General features: G+C 34.8%; 1 long non-coding RNA gene across 8 annotated transcripts in view; it reads right to left on the reverse strand.

Annotated features, from left to right (window-relative positions):
* Positions 1-22,040, reverse strand: part of LOC148646213 (uncharacterized) — a 460,577-nt gene that overhangs the window by 310,576 nt on the left and 127,961 nt on the right. For all 8 annotated transcript variants that reach the window (XR_015927991.1, XR_015927990.1, XR_015927985.1 and 5 more), the window contains exon 4: positions 6,212-6,386. This is a non-coding gene — a long non-coding RNA (uncharacterized LOC148646213). The remainder of the gene's footprint in view (positions 1-6,211; positions 6,387-22,040) is intronic.

The following is a 22,040-nucleotide window of genomic DNA, read 5'->3' on the forward strand; positions in this document are numbered from 1 at the left end:
CCCCTAAGATGCATTTGGCAGTAAGACTTCTGCTTGTTTGACATTTTATTTTGGAAACTTTAAAAAGAAATACAATCTACTGTAGGCAGTCAGGCTGTCAAGAAAGGCCTGTATTAGTGTTTTTTTGGAGGTCCAAAGACCATCAATATATTTGGTGGATTTAGAAATTACAGTATCTACCGATCTCAGAATCTAATTTGTAGACTATGGAGACTGCCATTTTGACTGATTATTCTTGCTAGTGCCATAAAAAAAAATTAGAATGACCATTTTTGCTACTTTCATAGTGTTTTGAGGAGGTTATTAAAGGGCAAGAAGAAAACCTCTCACATGCCCTGAGCAGAAGACCATGGCCGTCACATTTCCCAACAGAAGGCTCCCTTTTCAGATTTCTGACTGGTGGAAATTGTTATGTTACTGCAGAATTTTCAAGCATTTGGTCTCAGGGGTGAAATGATGAACCCAGGTTTCTTCAGCTGTCATGAAGCAAAAAAGGAATCTGTCTGGAAGCTGCAAAGAAGCACTGACATATTAAGACACAGTGAAGCTTTTGGTCAAAAGTGAGAAGCTTTGGGACCCATTTGCCCAAGTGCTCATTGAAGATTGTTTCTGCAGAGTCAACACTGATTGCTTCAATGTCCTGTAGAGCAATGCCCTGGTAATCCACACTGAGCTCTCTGCCTTGCATCATTTTTTTTACATTAAAGTTACAGAAAGCTGCCTGTTGCCAACATTTTATGTTATCTGTTTAGACACAAGTATTAATAGCAAACTTTGTCCTTGGAATAGTGAGAATTAATGTTACTGTTACTGTATTTCATAATCCTGAGGAAAGAGTTAAGTTGATCTATACAGTCAACTAATACACCCCACCAAATATTAACAAAGAATAAAAAATACCATTAAAAAACAGTCTGAAACTACGTTATCCAGCCTGTATTATGCTTTATACTGTATTTCTTCTTATGTTTCTCTCAGATATGTATGTCATTACTATCCTTAAAGTAATGTGTGTTACACAGTCAGTGCAAAAAGGAATTGCAGATAAAGATAGAGGAATTGGTCAACCACCTTCATCCATTCATCCACCATTAACCCCAGCTACTTCAATCTACAGAGAGCCTTGGTTAAAAAAAGACTATAAACTGCAGGATCAGGGCACAAGGCAATACAACACTTTGAATGTGAGGTCAGGACATTGTAGGACAGAGACAACAAGTCTTTGCTAGGAGCACTTGGAAAAAGCCTACATGAACATGGAGTACAGGAACATGGGGAAAACATGTAAACTATTCTTAGAAGTTTCCCCAGGCCAGAATCAACCCAGAGTACAGCAGCTTTGTGGCAGAACACAGCCACACAGTCATTCCACATTGTCATCCCTTTACAAACTTTTATAGAAAGAAAATCATACTGGTATTCAGCCACTTAAAGATGCAAAATATAGAAATATGCAAAGTTTTTGGAAATGGTTTAGGTTAAACCATTTCTGCATTGGTTACTAAAGAGGTTCATACACAAATATCCAGGATATTTACTGATCACATCCTTTATTCCTATTGTATTCCTTATATTATACTTTTCAATTATTGTACTTTATCCATCTACAATTAACAGTCTAGTGCTACCTCACCTCTGCACTTTGTCTCTTCTGCAGGTCCTTCTCTTCTCTATCACACCTGTGGTAGAGGTTCCATACTTGAACAACTTTGAGTATTTTCTCAAAACCATTCTTCCATTTCTTCACCCTATCTACCCTGATTCTCATAGTTCTTCATCAATGCTATACTGCTTGATATCTGCTGCTGTATAGCAATACTTTCATGATTCTTATTGGGATGTCAGAAGTATGATTATACCCTGATTGTGAGTGTTGTTTTTCAGTTTTTTGGCTTTTCATTATAGAGCATTTCTTTGAGCCCAGGAGTGTACCCTGTTGCTCTTCTCTGGACTGATCTTTTTAGATCATTGTGAACAAGCTTAATACAATATTTTAATTGTGGCACTAGTAATGCATAATACAATTTTAACACATTTAATGTGATTGATTGTTCGATTGATTGAATATATTGAGTTTAGCATTCTCTTTGTCTTTTTTATGGTTTCTTTCATTGTCAAGAAGATGAAAACAATATGTCAACATAAACAACTAAATCTTTTTCATAGATTAGTTCTTTAAGCTTACTGTTTCCAATTTTATATTTATAGTTTATGTTTATGCTTCCTGCATGTAGTACTCTACTCTTGTCTACATTGAATGCCATCTGCCAGGTGTTTGCAAGCCTTGAATTCTATCTCAGTCTTTTTGAATGTCCTCTGTGGCTCCATCAGTATTTGATAATCCTCCTATCTTTGAACTTGACTAATTTACTAACCATACCAGAGTCTAGATCTCATTTTAAACATCAGGTTGTCTTGCTGTTCATCTGTTGTATTGTGTATTCTGTACCCTGTATTGTTCCGAATTTCTTATTTCATAAAATTATTCTGTATGATTAGCTTTATTGTATCACTGTACTGTACTTGTTGTGCAAATTGCATCTTTTTACACATTGGATAAATCTATAGCGTATCCATTTCTATATCATCTGTCTATCTACATAAATAAATTTACAGTTTTAAAACAAAGGAAGAAACAAGAGGTCACTTTCTGTTTCTGAGCAATGTTTCTCTTGTTCTTATATAAGATTTTTGTGAAGACATTTCTGTTTATGCATACAAATAAACTGTATTATCCAGTTAATTGAATGTTGTGACATCCCTGCATCAGGGGCACTTCATAACAGCCCACACATGTCATAACATACAATTGGCATCAAGTGGGTTTCAGCTTCAAAAGGGTCGAGATCTGCAAGCTTACATTCTTATAAAGAAAACTCTGATAAAAACATGCTACAGGCACCGTGAAGTAGATGTAAATTATATTAAAGATATGCTGTGCATGAATCCAAGAAATTCTAAAGGACAGCAGTCAGGAGAATGCTCATAAACACTGGAATTTTTATACAAAATCTGTAAATATCACATTTCTTTCATTTTCCATTCACCATGCTAAATTTATTTGATTGGGTTGAATTTCTAGTTTCAGTATTGAGGAGAGATATTTTGTAATTTCCTGGAAATACGGACCTTTGGTGAACACCTGCAGCTTTCCACATCCAACAGACCCCATTCTCCTTCTACCTGGACATGATTCTTCTGCTGGTTTTGTCTGTTGTTTATTTTCTTGAATATAGTTTAATTAAAACATTTCTCCATCTTATCTGGAGAGGTGTTAAAAAGTGATTAGTTGGTCTGGTTGTATACCCGGCAATACTATGAGACAAAACACAAAGAACAGGCTGATTAAAGACTGACAGTTTATTACCAATTTCTCACTGAAGTCAATTCAAAAGCCCACAGGTTCATGTGGACTCTATTTCACAAATGCTTGTCTGTAATATTTTATTACAAATACAGTGCTGTCACCTCTGATAAATAAAGAAAAAAATCAAGGTGTCTTCATTAATAGCATGTGGTGCGTAATGGTATACAGGAACATTAAAGAGGAAAGACAAACAGGCCATTTATATAATCTAATCGATTAAATCCTGACTTGAAATACACTGAGGAATCTGTAAAAGCCTTTTTGAAAGCCAAAGGACAGGACGATCCCTAACACATTTTAAACCTTTATTTGCAGCTTAATACTTTTTTGGGTATAAATTTCCACACTTCGAAATTGGCAGTAAACAACTTCCTACCACACTTTGGGAGAATGAGGAACTGTGCCCACGCTCCTCTGACACTAGGATGTGTCACAGTTATTCATCACCTGACATGCTGCAAGCTACACTGCACTTCATAGGAGAGCTGGCACTGAGTGAAAGAGTCACACCTCTCTCTCTCACCAGATACGCAAAGGCACCCAATGGGTTCCAGAGTGACAGTTGTGTAGCACACTGAGAAGCCCCAGTTATCCTGGCCCCACTCAACCCCTGGCATTGCTCTGGGAATGGTGGTACACCCCTTGGTGAATCACAGAAACAGCCTTCTAATGATATATCTCAGACTTGATCCAGGAATATCTGGGTTACATGATCTGTACTGATTTACAAGCAAGCACCCTTTCTGGTTGAGTCATTCAGGTACCCTTTTAACATAATCTTTAAGAAAGATTAAATACTACTGAAAAGCAGCCTTTTAACAACCATGGTGAACAGACATGGAAAACATAGCATTGAGTAGCTGTTTTAAAACAAACAGTGTCCCATAATTAGTAACTATACTTAAATTAGGGAACATAGAAAATGTAGGTACTTTATTTGAAAGAGAAAAAATCTAAAATTTACTTTCAGGCTGAATAAGAGTAAATTTTGCACTGGAGCAAAAAAGAGTCTTAGACAGCAGACAGTTAACAAAATATTCTTAACAGTTAATAAATTGAAAAAGAACAAAATATCTTTTGTCACATGTTCCATATAAGAACTTGTAAAACCTTTATATGTTTTACAGAACAAATAATAAAACATGGTCATTACAATGAATGTTGTTAAGCCATATATATACATTTTGTCTGTCAGTCTCAAGGATAGATTGGACTGTAGTAATTTATTCAAATGCCACTACTGCGCACAATTTTGTCTGTAATATGAGGTTCAGCAAAACTACTTTTTTAAAATTCTGACACTTGGGTTCTTATCCACAAAGCATCATGATGGTAGTTTTAGGCACATTGTACTACAATGCATATATCTGCATACTAATGTTTAATGAAGACAGCCCCTGCCTGTGTCATTGAATGTTTAAATTATGTTTTCTATGGTAAGGAGGCTGGTATCAGTCACCATCTGAATACAAAGTTGTGACCACCAGCAACATTTGTGCACAGACCCATACAGGCCTCAAGCAGACATATTATTAAGCTGTTGAGAATATGAGTGCCTGATAAATTTGAACTCGTTCTGTAATTGTCTTTCACATCTGAATACAAATCCCAGCCCTTATGATTCATCATATTTATTTTTTTATTTCCTCAAGCAACATCTTTTATTAGTTGTGCACTCAGTGCAGAAATTTAATTTCTGCAGGAGAACAACAGCGCAGTTGATTATTATTATTGAGAATGTGATACTACACCGAGTGAAATAAAATCTATAGTGCATTAAAATGACAGATTAGGAAAGAGGAGTATTCATTTACAAGTGTTAGGACATCATGGTAATGCTTTGCAACATAAAATGAAAATCAACTGTTTCATGCTGTTTTACTAATGCAAGAAAGCTCTAAGGAATGAAGGAAACCAGCTTTCCCTGTGACAGGCATGAGGTGTGCAGGCAGTGTTAAAATGATACAGTTATGCAGTAATAAAATGAACAGATTTTTATTCTAAACCTCTGCAGACTTTTCATGTGAAATGAAATGGCTTTATCCTATAATCTCAGGTTCTGTATGTGTATTGTAAATTACACATTCAAATAATATGCCATGTTATAATGTTTGGTATTTTAAAAAATATTTTATCAGAGAATTTCCATCAGTAATATTCAGTACATTTTATATTTTTGTAGAGAAAATATTAATCTAAATGAGCGTCCATTCTAATCAAATTAATAGTTCCATTATTATCCTTTTACCTAACTATTTTGTTGTGGAAAAAGGGTATTGATACAAATCCAGTTTCTTCAAGTATTATGACAGTTCTTAACACAAAATACTTTCACTTGGGCAAAAAATAATGCCAGACCCCTGCTTCAATGCTACAAAACCAAAAGAACAAAAGAAAAAAAAACTTGTGGTTTGGTTCTCTTTTTAGATCTATTCATGCAAACATTTTCACAAAGTACAGTGTAATACTGCAATGTGATTTCTATCTAGCCTGTAAATGTTTATATCCCTCTAAAACATTATGCTTCCTTCCAATTTTAAAGCAAACTGAAGTTAATCATGAATACAAAAATTACTGAAGGTAATTAAAAAATTGACATGTTTTTGAAAATCACTCAGTTCTCAGTCTGTACAGTAAACAACTGACATAAACCATTTTTGTGAGTAGAATATAAGTCTTTGGTATATCAAGCAGTATTAGAGTCCACTATTGCATTATGGATATCATGATTGCACTATACAGTATCTGGGCTTAAAGACAGGCTGAAATAAAAGACTTTGTATACTGTAGTTTTGGTATTAAGGTTGATTAGGTGCTGAGAGCAGTAAGATAAAAGTGTCATACCTTTGGGCCAAGCAGACTTATTTTTTGTCTTCATATCACAGACATCTTTCCAGAGATCCAAGAAATGTAGAAGAAAGTAAGAAAGTCGAAACCATAGATGCGGGTCCATGTTTTGGGCTTGGACTTCTTCACAAGCAACCAGGCCATGGAACCAAGGTGAAAGGTGTAACAGGCTCTGAGGAAAAGGCAATAAATGGATGAAGTTCAGAAATATTGCGTACACATATCTGAAACAGCCATACTGTTTCAAACTGTATATAACCAGGGGGATTGTGAAGTAAAGTGGAGAATCAGCTATAGGAAATGATTAAATTCAGAGCATATGTTAGGATTTTTAAGATTTTGGTTTTTAAAAAAATATTGATTGCATATTTTTTACTCACAGATACAAAGCAACATATTGTACAATTAATCGAAACCTGGAATGTGATAAAGAGTTAGAGATCTGGCTTTCACAATTGGATTATATTGTTATTTCAGTGACTTGGCCGTAAGATGGCGGGGAGGCCCGAAAGATTATTTTAGACATATTCTTTTTAATATATATCTGTACTTCAAGTAAGTACAGATAAATTAAATTTGGTCATGTAAAATATTTCTAATACAAATTTTATTTTTTATCCTTAAAACTATTCAAGTGCTGCTGTACAACATGAACACCCTTAACCAAATCAAATCCTCAGGTCAATTCTGCCTTTTGAGCACTTCTTAGATAAAGTCTTGTTCTGCAAATCTGCTCAATATATTAAAGTTGATTCACTTGGACAGTGTATAAGATATGATACATTAATCTGGGCTATTTCAATTTCTGAGGCTGGGACTGTAAAATTGGTGTGCTGCGTATCTAATTTTTTTGAATACCTGATTTATGCATTTCTCTGATGCAGAGTGTCGATGCTATTGTGGATCTGGTATCTGCATTAACAACGGGCTGCATCAGCACTCAAATCTTATCTTGTTAAATCAGACAAATGTAGCTCCATGAAAAGGAAGGAATTAATGACTGGGATGCCTGAAAGGAACAGATTTTTAATCCAGTCTGTTTGGGAGAGCTTCATCTTGTGGGAAATGTGACTCTGAGAAAGGTGTCTTGGATCACAACTGTACGGACTTTTGTTCTTCTTATTGTAATGTACAGTATTTATTTTGCAAAAAATACAATCTCAATTAGAAGAAATTAAACACATAAAGTCCCAGCAGGTTGTGGGCACCTCAAAGAATGCTGGCACCATTATCCTAAAATAATAATAATAATAATAATAATAATAATAATAATAATAATAATAATAATAATAATATACATACTGTATATTGTGATCTGTCCTGTTGCAATAGTGAATTGTTTTATGTTCCCTAGGGAAACATGTCAATAAAGCCATAGAAAATATCAAAAATCACAAGACCTTCCCCCTCCGCTTCTGGTGTTGATCTGGCTACCTATACAGCTTTTTGTGCATAAAGGGGTTAAATGAGATACAGTATGAATTCCTTGCTATTCCCACTAATACAGAATTCTGTTGTTTCTTCATGTTACAGAACTGTAACATTGCAGTAAAGATGTCTGAGGAGATGGTACTGAAAGCACAGACAGCTTTATCTAAACAATGGGCAGCATCAGCATATGAGCTTATATGAACTGTTTCCATTTGCCAGGCTCTTATACATCCCAAGAATTAGCCTGATTTTCATACTGTAGGTATCCCTCAATGCACACATTTTTTTAACAATAATGGTTCTTCGACATCGCAATTTCTAGCAACTCTAAGGATATTTTGAGCCACCTGCCATTCGTCAAAAAGAGGCATATTTTCTGTCAGAACAGAAGCAAATCATTTTCTTTTCTCTATTGTATCTGTTCCTTTGAAATCAAGAGATGAGTTTCCTTTGCATATCTTGTTTTTTTTTTTTAGTTCAACAAAATTATAGCCCTTCACTATGTGGTACTAGTTATAAGGCCATAACAGTACAGTCACATTGAGCAAAAAGTCCATAAAGAACTTTCATCGTCTTGTAGATGAAGGACTCTGCTCACGCCACACAGAGAAAGGGCAAAACTGTGGGTGAACAGTGTTTGTCTTATTGTCATCATATGCCTTGGGGTGTGCTGCTGTTTCTCCTTCTGTTGTTTAGTCCTCTTTTCTTTTGCTTCTGCTTACCTTCCAAGAAAATCCAAGCAAAAAAAGGAAAAGGCAACATTAAAATTCCACCATCCCTCCAAATATACGTATATATGTTTATTTATGTCCCATAAGAACGCAGCATACATATTCTTTTGTGTCATTGTTATTCTATCACAAGAAAGATATCCTCTCTGTAAGGTCACAGAGCACAGCCCTTATTGGCTAGGCTAATTTGATTGTGCCAGAACAATGGCACTGTACTCTTCTGCCAGTGAAGTGCATACTAATTATGTAGTTTGCCCTTGATAATGACCTTGGCGGGTCATTTAGCAGTTGTGATCTGTTACTGACTTCTAATCATGTATTATCGTCTGGGTGAGTCAGAGTGGCACCCTAAGCTTTCGGTCTTTACAGCAGTGTGGCACTCTAATTATCCTATGCCAAGTGGATACGCACATAATGAATTAAACGATCACTGTGATTGCCTTTAAAAATCTTTCTTTATCTTTGTGTCCCTTCCCTACAATTTGCATTTCACAATTAAGAGTCCTTTTTTTGTGTCTTGCAAAATTAGATGCAACTTTCAGAAAGTTCTCTACTTGTACCTAAATAAATTGCTCAAGCTGCATTCTGTTAGTATCAGCAGTATACAGTCACCATTAGCCTTTCTGTATCTTAATGAATACTTGGATTACAGAATGTATCTGAAGAAAAAGAATAAATCCTAGAAAGGTAAAACATTAATCAGATTGATGTGAAATAGACTGAAGAATAAGCTGTATTATTTTAAACAATAAAACGAGTGTATAATAGTGGAATTTAGTAGCTCATTGAAATATAAAGAATAATTTTGTTTCTGTTTTTAGTTCATAGTTCATCGTGGAAAATTTTCAATTACTTGTGCTGCTCACTAAGAAAGCTGCAGATGTAATATTCCTAATATACATATACATCATATAATCATTTAAATGTAATCTCTTGATGCTTGGTAATTTTGTAGCTTAATTTAGAGGATAAATGTTTAAAGTCAAATATATGCATGCAGCGCAATGACTACATCCTATGTTTTAAGCCCAGAGAGCCAGAATATACATTTATTTTTCAATCCTAAGAAAAAAAAAATCTTGAGGCACCTCATCAAAAGCAGGTCAGTTAGGCAGAGGAAAGGCCATTTAGAGAAATTGCTGGTCTTATTTTCCTCTGCATCACATGGTGTGCTGTGGACATTATTTGCTCACGAAAGCTTGTTTTGTTTAAAAAATGACAGTCTTGGGATAAGAAGCATTCCCTGGGTGGCAAAACAAAAGAGCTCAAAAAAATCGGCAGAAAGTTGACACAGACAAGAATAATGGCTAAATCTTTCAAGTTTGATCAGGTCTTCTATAATGAAGTGGAGCTTCATATTCTAAGCAGGGACAATGAAGACAGAAGTCAGGCTGGAAATGTGTCTCTCTCTTTGCGCTTGGAATATGCAGAAACCAGCGGGGAGCCGCTAGATAATTACACAGTATTTGTGCTGTTCCAGGAAGCTTCCTGAGCAGGTTGAATGCTTGTGCTATATTAAAAGGCAGCACAGTGAAATGTTTTTAATGAATATTTTTGTCAGGAAAGAAGAGACATCTGAATGATTTCTTTTTTGTGTGCACAGGGGGCCAGGGGTGGAACATCACTGTCAAAATAACTATTATTTATTTCTCTTCTTTTATTTACGCTTTTTAAAGGGCCCATTGTCCTTCCACAATGTTCCCCTTTAATTCTATTTGGTGCTAATTGTACAAAGAATGGAAGAATGTTTGTTTTCTTCTACATTTATACTCTATTCACAGCCAACCTGAGCTTTGAGATATCCCATTTTTTAAGTTCAAACCTTTTGACATATATGGGATCTCAGTCTGAAAAGTGTTTTGATTTTTGCAGTAATTTATCAAGCTAAAAAGAGAAATCTCATCTAGGTAGGCAGAAAGGGGCCAATGCACTTTTTTAATGGCCAAAATGGTAAATTAGCAGGTAAACCAAATATTTCTCTTCTCCCCTTCATTTCAAATGATTAAGAAAATAATGAGTATTTTGTGAGGTGACTTTTAAATACTGCCAATATACTGAAAATAAATGCTCTTCTTAAAGTATAAGTGGTTAGGAGTATTATAGGATTATACCTGATGTGATTTTCTAATTGAGCTTGTAGTATAATTGATCCCTTAAAGTCATCTTCAGTTAGGAGGTTCACCTTTACCTAATGTGAAACATAAAACTGTTTGAAAAACTGAATAAATGAATGGATGAGCAAACTGCCCACCCTTCTCTACGGTAGGTCCCTACTGTCAATTCAAGTTTTCAATTCGAATTTTATGATTATCCCCTAGGAGAATTTTTTTATGGTAGAGTCTGACACAACAATACAACATACTGTAACAGCCATTACTAACATAGAGGTCAAGACAAAAAAAACAGTACATCAGGGACATATCCTATGAAAATTGTAATAAAGTAATAAAGTCACAGATCCAAAGTACACAGTTTACAGTCACATACTCTGTTTTCAATGCAGGGTATTAAATATTTTTTTTAATAGTAAGATAATACCTTTCCTTTATCAAAAACAGCAGCAGCAAATTAACAGACCAGAAACCTTAGTGTTGAGCTGCTGAAGAAAACTTTTTCTTACATTTATTACGTGAGAAAGTATACAGTACATTCAACTTTAGAAATCAATGTAAAAAAGCACATTTCTTGTACAGATTTCTTTTCATAATGATAAGTGAGTAGGAAAACAGCTAGTTGCTGTAGATATTTCCAGATTCAAAGAAAGGAACCAGAACATATGGAGCCCAAGAATGTCTTAAAGTGCTCCTGCTAACCCTCAGGGTGAAGCACCATACTAACACAGCTTGGCATTCAGCACAAAGACATCAAGATTAGTGACAAAAATGCTGGTCTTTATTAACGTGACTGAGAAGCCTGTACAGGAAATCTATCCAGGAGGCCCCACCACTATACCATTTATAACTCAGCAGGGGAGGTGTTTCTGTTTGGCAAAGGGAGCTCTATCTAGCTGTTTGCCCTCAGGGTTGAAGTGGTCAGCTGCAACAATTCATTCTGATACCCGCAAAAATAAATAAATTTCTCAAATAAAGAGACAGGGAAATTTTAGCATTTCAAAAGTGTATTTTAATGATAGCCATTATAATCATTAAAATCATAATGATATAATGGAGTTTTAATATTGTTACCCCCCTTCCCTTTCTTTTAACAAGTGAAAGATCATCTGCTGATTCTCCAGTACCACTGACATCAGCCAGTCAGAAGACACAGCTGGTGAAACGCTGCCAAAATATGATTCTAATCTCTCAATATTTTTGTATTGTTGTGTTATATTAGATATTTAATTAAAGAGTAGAAATATTAACTGATGATAGCATACTATAGTAAACTATTGAAACCATCTTTCTCAGACAGACTTCAACTTAAGTATTGAAGAAAATTGTCATTTTCACCTGTGTCTTTTAATGTTTATTTGTTATGCAGTACATATTTTTTCTTTTGCTTCATAAAAGTTATATTTGCCTTTTTGGGGTTTCTGTAAGTTTATGACTATTGTCATTTTATTTATTTTGGCCATATACAGCACTTCCACTGCATTTCCTTCCATTTTAGCAGATAAGTGCATGACAGAAATAACTGGATCAAAACAGCATTTTAACTAAATAATTTAAATTAAAATGTTTTATCCATATCATAACGAAGCTTGTTTTCTCTTAAAATCCTTCGGAACTGAGAGGTGCATAATGGGAACATTCTATCTAATGTTCAGAATAGGAATTAAAGCAATGATTGTGTAACACAAATATTAAAAACTAACTATCTTCTAAATACTTCAATTTTTCTCTCTTCTTGGATTTTTCCAATATATTGTACAGGTACAGTAGCTAAGGGATCAAACTTATTTCTAGCTGGTAGTAGCACATTTGAAAGGCTGTTTCTTTACAAAAGGTTAAGGTCTATTTAACAGCCGTATGTGTAAATATAACCACATTAAGTTGCATATAAAAACAGATAATGCTCTGGAAGATCATTAATAAATAAAGTTTCATTAAAACCAAGTTTAAATGTTAAAGTTTTAAAAATGAGCTTTTGGTTTACATAAGACTTCAGTAGTCATTCTGTTTGTTTACAAAGAGCTGACGAAGAATTATGATTACAGATTTGCACATGCTTCACAAATAATGAAAAAGCACATAATTTAGGCAAAAAAATACAAATGGACTGTAAAATTTAATGACTCTTAAGGAACCATTTTGGTTTTGAAAAGGAAAAGCTAACACACTTTAAAAAGGATTTGCAAAGTTTAGTCAGTTTAAATGCCTTGCGCATTGGAGCTGACAACACTTTTAGTTTACATGCAAGACAATGTCTACAATGCCTCTGATACAGACCTCAATGTATAAAAAAACTGTGGTATCAGCAAACTAGTTCAAAGGTATGGAAACGGGCTGATTTTAGTATTATTTGTAGAAGGAACTTTGATATGTTTGAATAAAAATTATAAGACTTTGATAACTGTATTCCTCATTTAAATGTACTATATTACTTTTATCATCTAATGAAAACATAATAAAAGAAGCACATTTCACATATCTAATAAAGACATACTGTAGCTCATTGAGAAGGAAGGGTTATTCTAGTCCCTTTTAAATGCTGGAGTCACCCAGCATAATCTATCAAAGGTGTCAGATTTACAAAATGCAAACTTCCTGTCACGTTTGGGCTCCATAAGTACTGCGTCTCCTTGCTTAGGTGCTGACGGCAGCTTTAATGAGGCCCTTTGGTGGCTGTAAAGAACAGAGAGTAGGGGATTACAGGAGTTATTCAGGGTATGGTCTATTTGTCTTACAAATTTCACACTAACTACCAATTATAGCGCTATAAACCTTCTGGCTACTTCCTGCTTTATGCCATATAATGCATAAAAATATATATGCGATGATAACCTTTTTACCATTATCTGACTGACTACAACAGCTGATGCAAGTAACATATTTAATGAGGCCAATAATGAGCTTTTTTAAAAGTTGCCTTGTTATACGATTGATATTACAGCAGTTCAGTAAAAGGGCAAGGTACATTATTGGATGCTGCACAGACTGCTGTTTGTCCAAGTATAAGGCTGTCTATGATAAGAACTCTATCTTCACACCTCTAAAACTGCAAAAAATTGTTATTAGTCACCTACATATTGAAATGCCACTACTATATACTGTATATAAACCAAGTTTAACAGTTTCTGACTATAGGAAATATGAGTCACAAAATATGCTAGATTTTTTTTTACTTTTGGGGGATTAGTTACATTGCAGGGCTGAACAGTAAATGAAAATAAAAAGAAAAGCTCTGAACACTTGAAAACAAATGGATTGAACCACATTATTGGGGACACTGAAAGGGAAATTAACTAGGAATTAACTGGGAAGAATGTGTGTGTAAGAAAAGGTACAAAAATCAATATCTGAAACAATACATTGCAATATTTAAAACAACAGCATGAATGTCACTGAATAGCAGCTCATTTACTGCTCAGAATCATCAATCACAGGTCTAACAAGCCACCTAAAATTGAGCTTTCATTGAAGGTGTCCAATAAGAATGCACACTTTCAAAGTAATTGTCTGGCCTCCTTATTGGACTCAATACCTTATTCTGCAGAATTGGATGCGCAGCAATTTAAGTGAAAGGTTTAAACAGCATATTAAATTTCCAACTCAGCTGTTAAACTGTTATTCTAATTAATAAAGGATTAAGCCATCATCTTTTCTTGTGATATATTTTGAATAGGAATTTCATTATGAAAGGCAAAAAGAAATGTACAGTAGGTAACTCCGTAAATTATGCTCAGTCCAAGCATCGAAGATTAACAATTTATAAATTGACTGGTAAATAAATGTACTTATTTGCAAAAAACCTGTGGGAGCAAATGTACTAAACGTTTACACATTTTTTTAACTTGGACTAACTTGGATTTTTGAGAAATCTCAAAGCATTTAAATAGTTTTCCATTAATATACTGTACATCCTATACAAATACACATTTAGAAATACCTGAAGAAAATTCCCTGTAATATTCAAATCTTAGAAATGTTTCTACCATCAAGCAATACAGCTACTGTAAATAATACATCACAATGTTATTGTTTCAGCTTTGATGGCTTTAAGAACAAACCTGTTCCGTTTGTGATTATGTCTGACATTTATACAAATGGTAATGAAATGTTATGCTCTAAATTTCAGTATTGAGTGGAATTGCATTTGGTACAAATGCAGAAACAAGAGTGAAAGAAAAGCCTGGCACACGTTGATACATTATGTGCCCAGCAGGAACGCTATCCAGGTAGTGGATTGACAGTGTTATCTGCCAGCTTTTAAACAACAGAGTAATTTTGCCATATGGCCATATGGGTATTAAATATCTCAGAGAAGAAACTGAGAGGAGTAAGCATGTTGACTTCAATGCCATGGCAACATTCCTTAAGGAGATCTGAATAGTCCACCCCTAGCTGGAAGGTTTCTCTAAAGACAATGAGGAAGATTGAAAATCCAGCTCTGGGTAGATGATTTAACTCAACCTAACAGCAAGAAGAACAGTAATTAAAAATAAAAATCAGAAATATGAGCATATTAAACTGCCACCTGAACTTTTGACTCACTGACTAGAGAGGTGTGAGTTTCAATTCCTGATGGGTATATAGCTTTTGCAGCTTTTAGCTAGGTACTTAATGGACTTTGTTTCTGCCAATCCAGCTGTATGAATTGGTGCTAAAATGTGTATGGAAAACAAGCTGATTTTACTGTCTAAAAGTTGATTTACATAAAAACATCTGCCAAATAATTTAATACATTATTGCCAAGTGAAACATATACAGTACATTGTAATTTTAACTTGGATGCCTTTGTTCTTTCCACACAATCAAATTAGGCAGGTTAGTAGAAAACAAAAACAAAAAAATAAAAAGGACAGACTCATAACATTTAATTACAAAAGACTATATTAAAAACTTAGCAGTTCAGGAATCAGTTTGCATCAGCAAACACCTGAACCTGAACCTGCTATTTTCTCATTGTGGAAGAGAGAAGATTTTTTCTTTGTTTTTCGGTCACACTATTTTATTTGGAATGAAGAGAATGGCACACATACAGTATTAGAAGAGTAAAACAGCCTTTGTAAAGTCTGATTGAAGCCTTACAACACCTTGATTGTGCATGACAAAGCCCTAATTAAATTTGGAATTTAAATTCTGATTCTGTAAAATGGATTTAAGAGTTCAAAATGGTAATAAACCAACCACAAAAAATAGAACTAAGGAAATAACAACAAATCAATAGTAATAGCAGTAGTCATAATAACAGAGGTTTACTTCTGTAAATCCTTCTTCAGATAAACAAAACGAGGTAGAAATTCCCTGGCAAGTGTTTCTTCTTGCTGAAAGAACCACAAGTTGCATTGCAAACAATCTAATTTTAGCATCTTCATGATGATTGAGGTAAATTTACTGATCACTGGTGCATTGAGCACAGGGAGGAAACAATCAGCAGGAGCTTTCAACAGCATTAGTCTATTACAGCAGGAAGATTTCATGTGGTTGTTAAGGAAGTAGTCAAAAGCAGGCCCAGGAGGTGGGGATTTTGACAAGTAGTCAGTAGGCCCACTGTACATGTTAAACCATTGTTTTCTGCTCAGCTAAGCAGCAGAGAATTGATATGTTAGCAATGAAGTGCAATGACAATTAAATTGTAACTGACCTGCATGTTACCATCATTATGTCTTCTCTTTTTACTGCTTTCCCTGTTATTTAATCACACAGTATGTGGGTTTTTATTAGGCAGTACTGCTGTAGTCTGTATCCATTGGACTATAAATGTTTGACTGGGGGTATCTATCAGAGTTCATGCACTACTGAAAAAAAACCATGAACTTTTTTTTTTTCATTTTGCTGAGTCACTGCTTATTCCCCGTTGTTAATAATACAGTCTTATCAGGTAGCAGTAATCTCAAACACCTCCTAATGTAGTTTGTCAGACACAATTAACAGCCAGTGAACAATCACTGAAAAACCAGTTCTGTCTAATTTGCCACAAGTAAAACAATTCTTATTAAAATGTGCAAGAAAATCAGATTGTGGTGAAGTTTATAACAAGGACCATTGTAAAACCCACACAGAATTGTATTACTTGATTATGGTTGCATATTAAGACTAATTAATACAAGATTTGAATCCCTAATAAGTTGTCCAAGCCTTAATCCTCTGTATATACTCTTAACAAGCCATTTCCTAAAGTGCAAGAACTAGACATGTATGTAAGTCCTAATGGGGATTTGTGTCCCCTTTAGTGAAACTGTTATATGAACATGTTTCTCTATGCAAAGATAAGCTACTGTTCCTCAGTACAGCATTAATCAATGCAACCCAAACATGGTCTTCATCGTGATGGATTGGCTCCATAGAAAAGAGCCTATTAAATCTGAAAATAATATCAGTATATCTAGGGAGAGCCTGCCCCCAAGTTTTAGTTCTAAACAGTTCTTATGAAAAGGGCTATCACCTTCTTTAAGAATAACCAAGACTGGAGAAAAAAGCACTGGTATAATCTGAAGCTATACATCAGACCACCAAAATGTAAATGAGATTAATGCTTTTGGTGCCATACTTTACCTTGTACATACTGTAGCAGCAGCACAATTAACCATCATATGGACAAGCTCAGCAATCCTGGTATATAGAAAACTAGCCCATTCCTGATTCTGAATCATTTAATGGACCACTTTCACTGGGATAAGTCAAGGACGGTCCAGGCACACACTAGAGTTTATGCCAGCTGTTTGACCAGGCTGTAGCATATTGAAATTCTCTGAACTTTTATTGACAGGAGGTGCCACAGTGAAACACTTGATAGTGACACCTGGTGGTTCGTGAAAGGACTGTAGGAACATTTGCCAGGTAAATTAAGACAGAATCACTATAAGTACTGTATCAACCAAACTAATTTTTACAAGGTGCATACCCGCAGAACACAGAACAAATGTTTTCCAAAAGAATCATGTCTATTTCCTTTAGTTTAGCCTCAGTATACACATATATGCTTTTACAGGCATAGTTTTCACAGAACTTTAAGGCTTATTGTACTGTGTAAAACGAATGTTATTTTCCTTAGGATTTTTTTCATTATTTAAATTCCTTTATTAACTATCCTTAAATTCATGGAATTGCCAACTGTCCCACCCTTAGCAATGTCTCCTGTACTTACACAGTGGGAGAGAATGAAAACGTGTATTTATTTTTAATTAATCTCTTGTAGTATTGTAAAAATAAAACTGACAGGACTGTAACCATCACAAAACACCTGAGCTCTGTGACACTTATGAAATAGCAGGCATATTCACTCCCAGACATCACTAGGCTACACATATTCTTCCCTCTGCTTTCACACATATTCATTTGCATTACAATTTTCAGTTGTTTTTCCTGGTTAGATAGAATTCACAGCATGGCATCCTAAATGTGAAAAAGGTCAATGTTATATACATCTGTAGCACAGAGAAAATCTTATTTTTGTTGGTGGCTAGCCAGGCTATCCCATTTTTCTACATGCTAAACTATAAGATATGCCTTTGTTTATGTTAAATGAAATAGCACACTACTTGATTTTTACTGATTTTTTTTTTAGATCAGGGGAAGAAAATATCATATGGCTTATTTTATCCATTTAAAGTACAGAGAAACTCTAGCTCTATTTTAGCTCTATTGTGAATCACTTTCACTTTGACTTTGCTCTTTTTAGCACACTTTTCATTTTTAATTTGGTTTTGATTTCAAGTCAGATTTTCTAACTGAAAAGTAGATTGTCAATTTCTTTTGTTTACCACATTAAACTGCACTATATTCCCATTCTACAATATATATAATATATATAATATTCCCATTCTACAATAGTTTTTAGTGATAAGATAAAACATTTTTCTTTTAAAAAACAGGCAAAAAAATATAAAGTATATTTGCAAAAATTGGTTTTCTCTGTACCTCTCTCTTAAGTAGAAATAAAACCATGCAAAACATTTTGAGAAAATAATCTGTTTGTTTTTGATACAATTTCAAATGCTAAAAGTGTTCTTCTTCATTCATAAACAGACAGTTACAGTACATACTTTGAACATACTGTATTTAATTCAGTTATAGGTCAAGGAGGTTGAAAACAGGTAGTTTCTTCTACATTAAAAATGAGTGACATGGAAAGAACAGACGTGAAATTTTTAGAACAGACACAGATATTTCAGAATATTATATAATATTGATTAGAAATACTAAGGGTATATAAATAATTTGTAAGGAGATTATACAGTACTATACAGTTTTTATGTCTACAAAGTTGTTACACTACTTTGCTCAGTGTCACTTAATGTCTGTCCACAATATCTTTATCCTAAAAGTCATGCCCATGCTGTTTCCAGAGGAAGCTGTGTATTCTGTAACCTTAATGAGGAGAGCAGGATTAAAGCTAGATTCTTAACAACGTGCTGATTCTGGCTGTATCAGAATAATTAAAAATGTGGCTAATATGATAGACTGCTGATGTGACTATCTGCAACATAATCGTAGGAAAGTGAAAAAACACAGCTCGCTGTCAAAATAGGAGATGAAGTTGAAGACCACACACTGCACAATTTCAAAATGAGGAAGTGCAAGTTCTTGAGTTTGATTTTGAACTCCTCCACGCACATTTAGCTGTTACATTTTTAGATTGTTTTGTGTTTATTCTCAGCCATGTCTTGAAATAATATAATTGCAATTGATTACAGTTTGGACATAACTCTGTCCAATTAAGAATAACATTCACACTTACAAGGTATCTATGTTCTATATCTTTCTCTTAAAATAAATCTGCGTTTGTGTGGCATACCTTTTATGATTTACAACATCACATTTTATTGCAGGAACATACTCTTATTTGAGCTCCAGCTCAGGTAATGCATTTTTGATGATGTGCAAGGATTCTATGAAGTTTGTCAGGTTCTTGAATGACAATGTACTAACAGAATGTGGGTCACAAGGGTTCAGATGTTGCTCCCTGGAAACCTTATGGATGACTACCACCTTCAGACAAAGTTCCCTGGAGGAAAAGCAAGATGTTTTGGAGTGTAAAAGACAACTAAACTTGAAAAATAAAAGTTCTGTTTTCAGCGCAAGGAGACAAAATATGAATTTCTATTAGAATTCGATTAAAACTAACATGAAGAGACATCAGCTTTGGGGTGTCAGTGGCTTTTGAGGCTTATATCAGCCTTACATTCCTTCATACACAATGATTTCTTTTCCAGGGGGACGTATGAAAGCCATGCAGACAGCAGTGGAAGCAAAAAGGAACTTTTCTTTTTGTTTTTTTTTCTTGTACACCCCTCCTCCCTGCCAAGTGATAGCACATTTCAGGATATAGAATACAGACGATCATGCATTCAAAGAGAAATCTTGATTAGATTTGAAAATGATGTGAGGCTGGCAGAGTTCACACCACTTTGGCTTTGAATTTGGGATGGACTCATCCCTTTGTATAGATGCTTATTCTCCATTATCTACTGTGCAAGTACTGTAAAATGATCAAGGCATCAAAATAATCAGTATAGGGAACTCCAAAAAATCAAGCAATATGGAACATATATTACCCAATTCATTACTGGGTCTACATTCCGGGCTTTTTTCAAAACAGTGAAAGGCTGTTTGGAACCTGGAACACGTTTCAGGCTTTCAATGAAATAAACTATATTATTAAAAAGAGAGTATTATATAATAAAGACTGTTGTATACCATAATAGTGAAACTATTGTTTTGATCAAAGCTCTAAATACTGTAAGTGCCATCTAACCATGAGAGTCAACGTTAAAACATTTAGAAAAGTTATGTTTTAATATAATCCACTGTTTAATGCCTGCACTGTAAATGAGATTCTGATACATAAAATATATTTAATGTTTTCAAATACATTTTGCACTTCTAGAAAAAGGGTAAAATGTTTCATAACAATAAGGAATATATATTTTAGTGTCCTGATGCTAGGTGACTAGAATATTAGGTTATATAAGGTATACATGTATTTCAGGTTAGGAAATATAACATTAACATATTATGAAATGTAGGGAGCAGAGAGGAATAGTGGTTTTGTTCTGAGTTCTACTCTGACAGCTCCAGGGTACTAGGTTAGATTTCAGCCTCTGGAATCTGTCTGCATGGAGCTTGCATGATTTCATCTTATCTCCCAGGGAAATGTTTGTGACGTGTGACTGTGATGGATTGGTATTCTGCAAGCAGTTGGTTGCACTGAGGACAACTCTGTACACCATGCTCCAGAGCAAGATAAGATAAGATCACTTTATTGGCCATACACAATTTCTTGCGTTAGGAATTTGTCTTTTCACATACCCCAGCTTGCTCTCCATGAGACACACAGGCGCACAGAGGGAGAAAGAGCTTGGGGTCAGAGCACAGGGTCAGCCATTTATACAGCGCCCAACGGAGCACTCAGGGGCCCACTGGAGTAGGATTCCTCTGCTGACCGCGAGATTTGAACCTGCAACCTTCCAGCCAAAGGCACAGATCCTTAGCCACAGAGCCACCGCTCCACCCCAAAAAGGAGTAAAGGCTTCAGGTTACCATGTCCCTCTCCAGAATAAGCATTTCTGATAATGGATGGATGGAATTATCAAGGAAAGTAAGACTAAAGGATTAATTTAAGAAATTCAAACAAGTTCAAAGAACAGCATAGATTTATGAACCATGTATGATTACTTTCCTATTCTATATAATTGGATTATCTTAAAAGATCTGCTGGACCACTTCTATCAAGAAATGTTTTCCACTTATTGGAACCGGTATTTGTTTTTCATGTCACAGCAGCCAGCTGTTCTTGCTCAGCACGTTTCTAAAGCAGGAGTGGATGGAGTCAGTCTTAATATTTGCCATTTTGATTATCTCAACGGTGCACAACATGAACATCTGAAGTTCTCAGTAGTCTTTTACCATTTCACATAACAGAGATCCAGTAATTGGTAACATGACCTTCAGTAAGTTGATTGAACTGTTGCAAATACAAAAAACAAATATTGAATAATCTATAGTGCAACTCACTTTGAATGGTGTCTTGGATTTTACTAAAACACCGAATATCATGGACAAATGGAGAAAAGAAGAGTTTCAATTAAAAAATAAGAGTTTTTCCTAACCATAGATGTGCACTCGAAGAAGAATGCATGAGCAGTTATCCTTCTGAAAGCCTAGAAAAAAGACTTAATACCATGAGCTTCAAAGCCAAATGAGTAGTATTATTTCATGCCCCATTCAAAAGGAAGTAATATGATTTCAAATATGTACAGTACATTATTTGTTTTTCTTGCGTCCTTTGTTTAACTGCTGTATGTTAGTACCATATTGCAACTGGCATTTCACTTCATTGTTTGAGACCATCCTTAATCAGGCATGCTATGGCATCAGAACAAGAACAAGATCGTGTCAAGGCAGAATAACATCTTTTTGTGGAATGTCTCTAACAGTGGACCGTTTTAAATTGCTTACTTTATATTCTATCGCAGGCTCTATCCCCTTTCCCTAGAAATCTGCTCTAATTATTATTTAATCAGTTTGGCTGCTGCCCACAAAGCATTAAATTGTTAGTTA

This window comes from Lepisosteus platostomus, chromosome 17 (genome assembly GCF_059453375.1).
Source record: "Lepisosteus platostomus isolate fLepPlt1 chromosome 17, fLepPlt1.hap1, whole genome shotgun sequence".
Classification (NCBI taxonomy): Eukaryota; Metazoa; Chordata; class Actinopteri; order Semionotiformes; family Lepisosteidae; genus Lepisosteus; species Lepisosteus platostomus.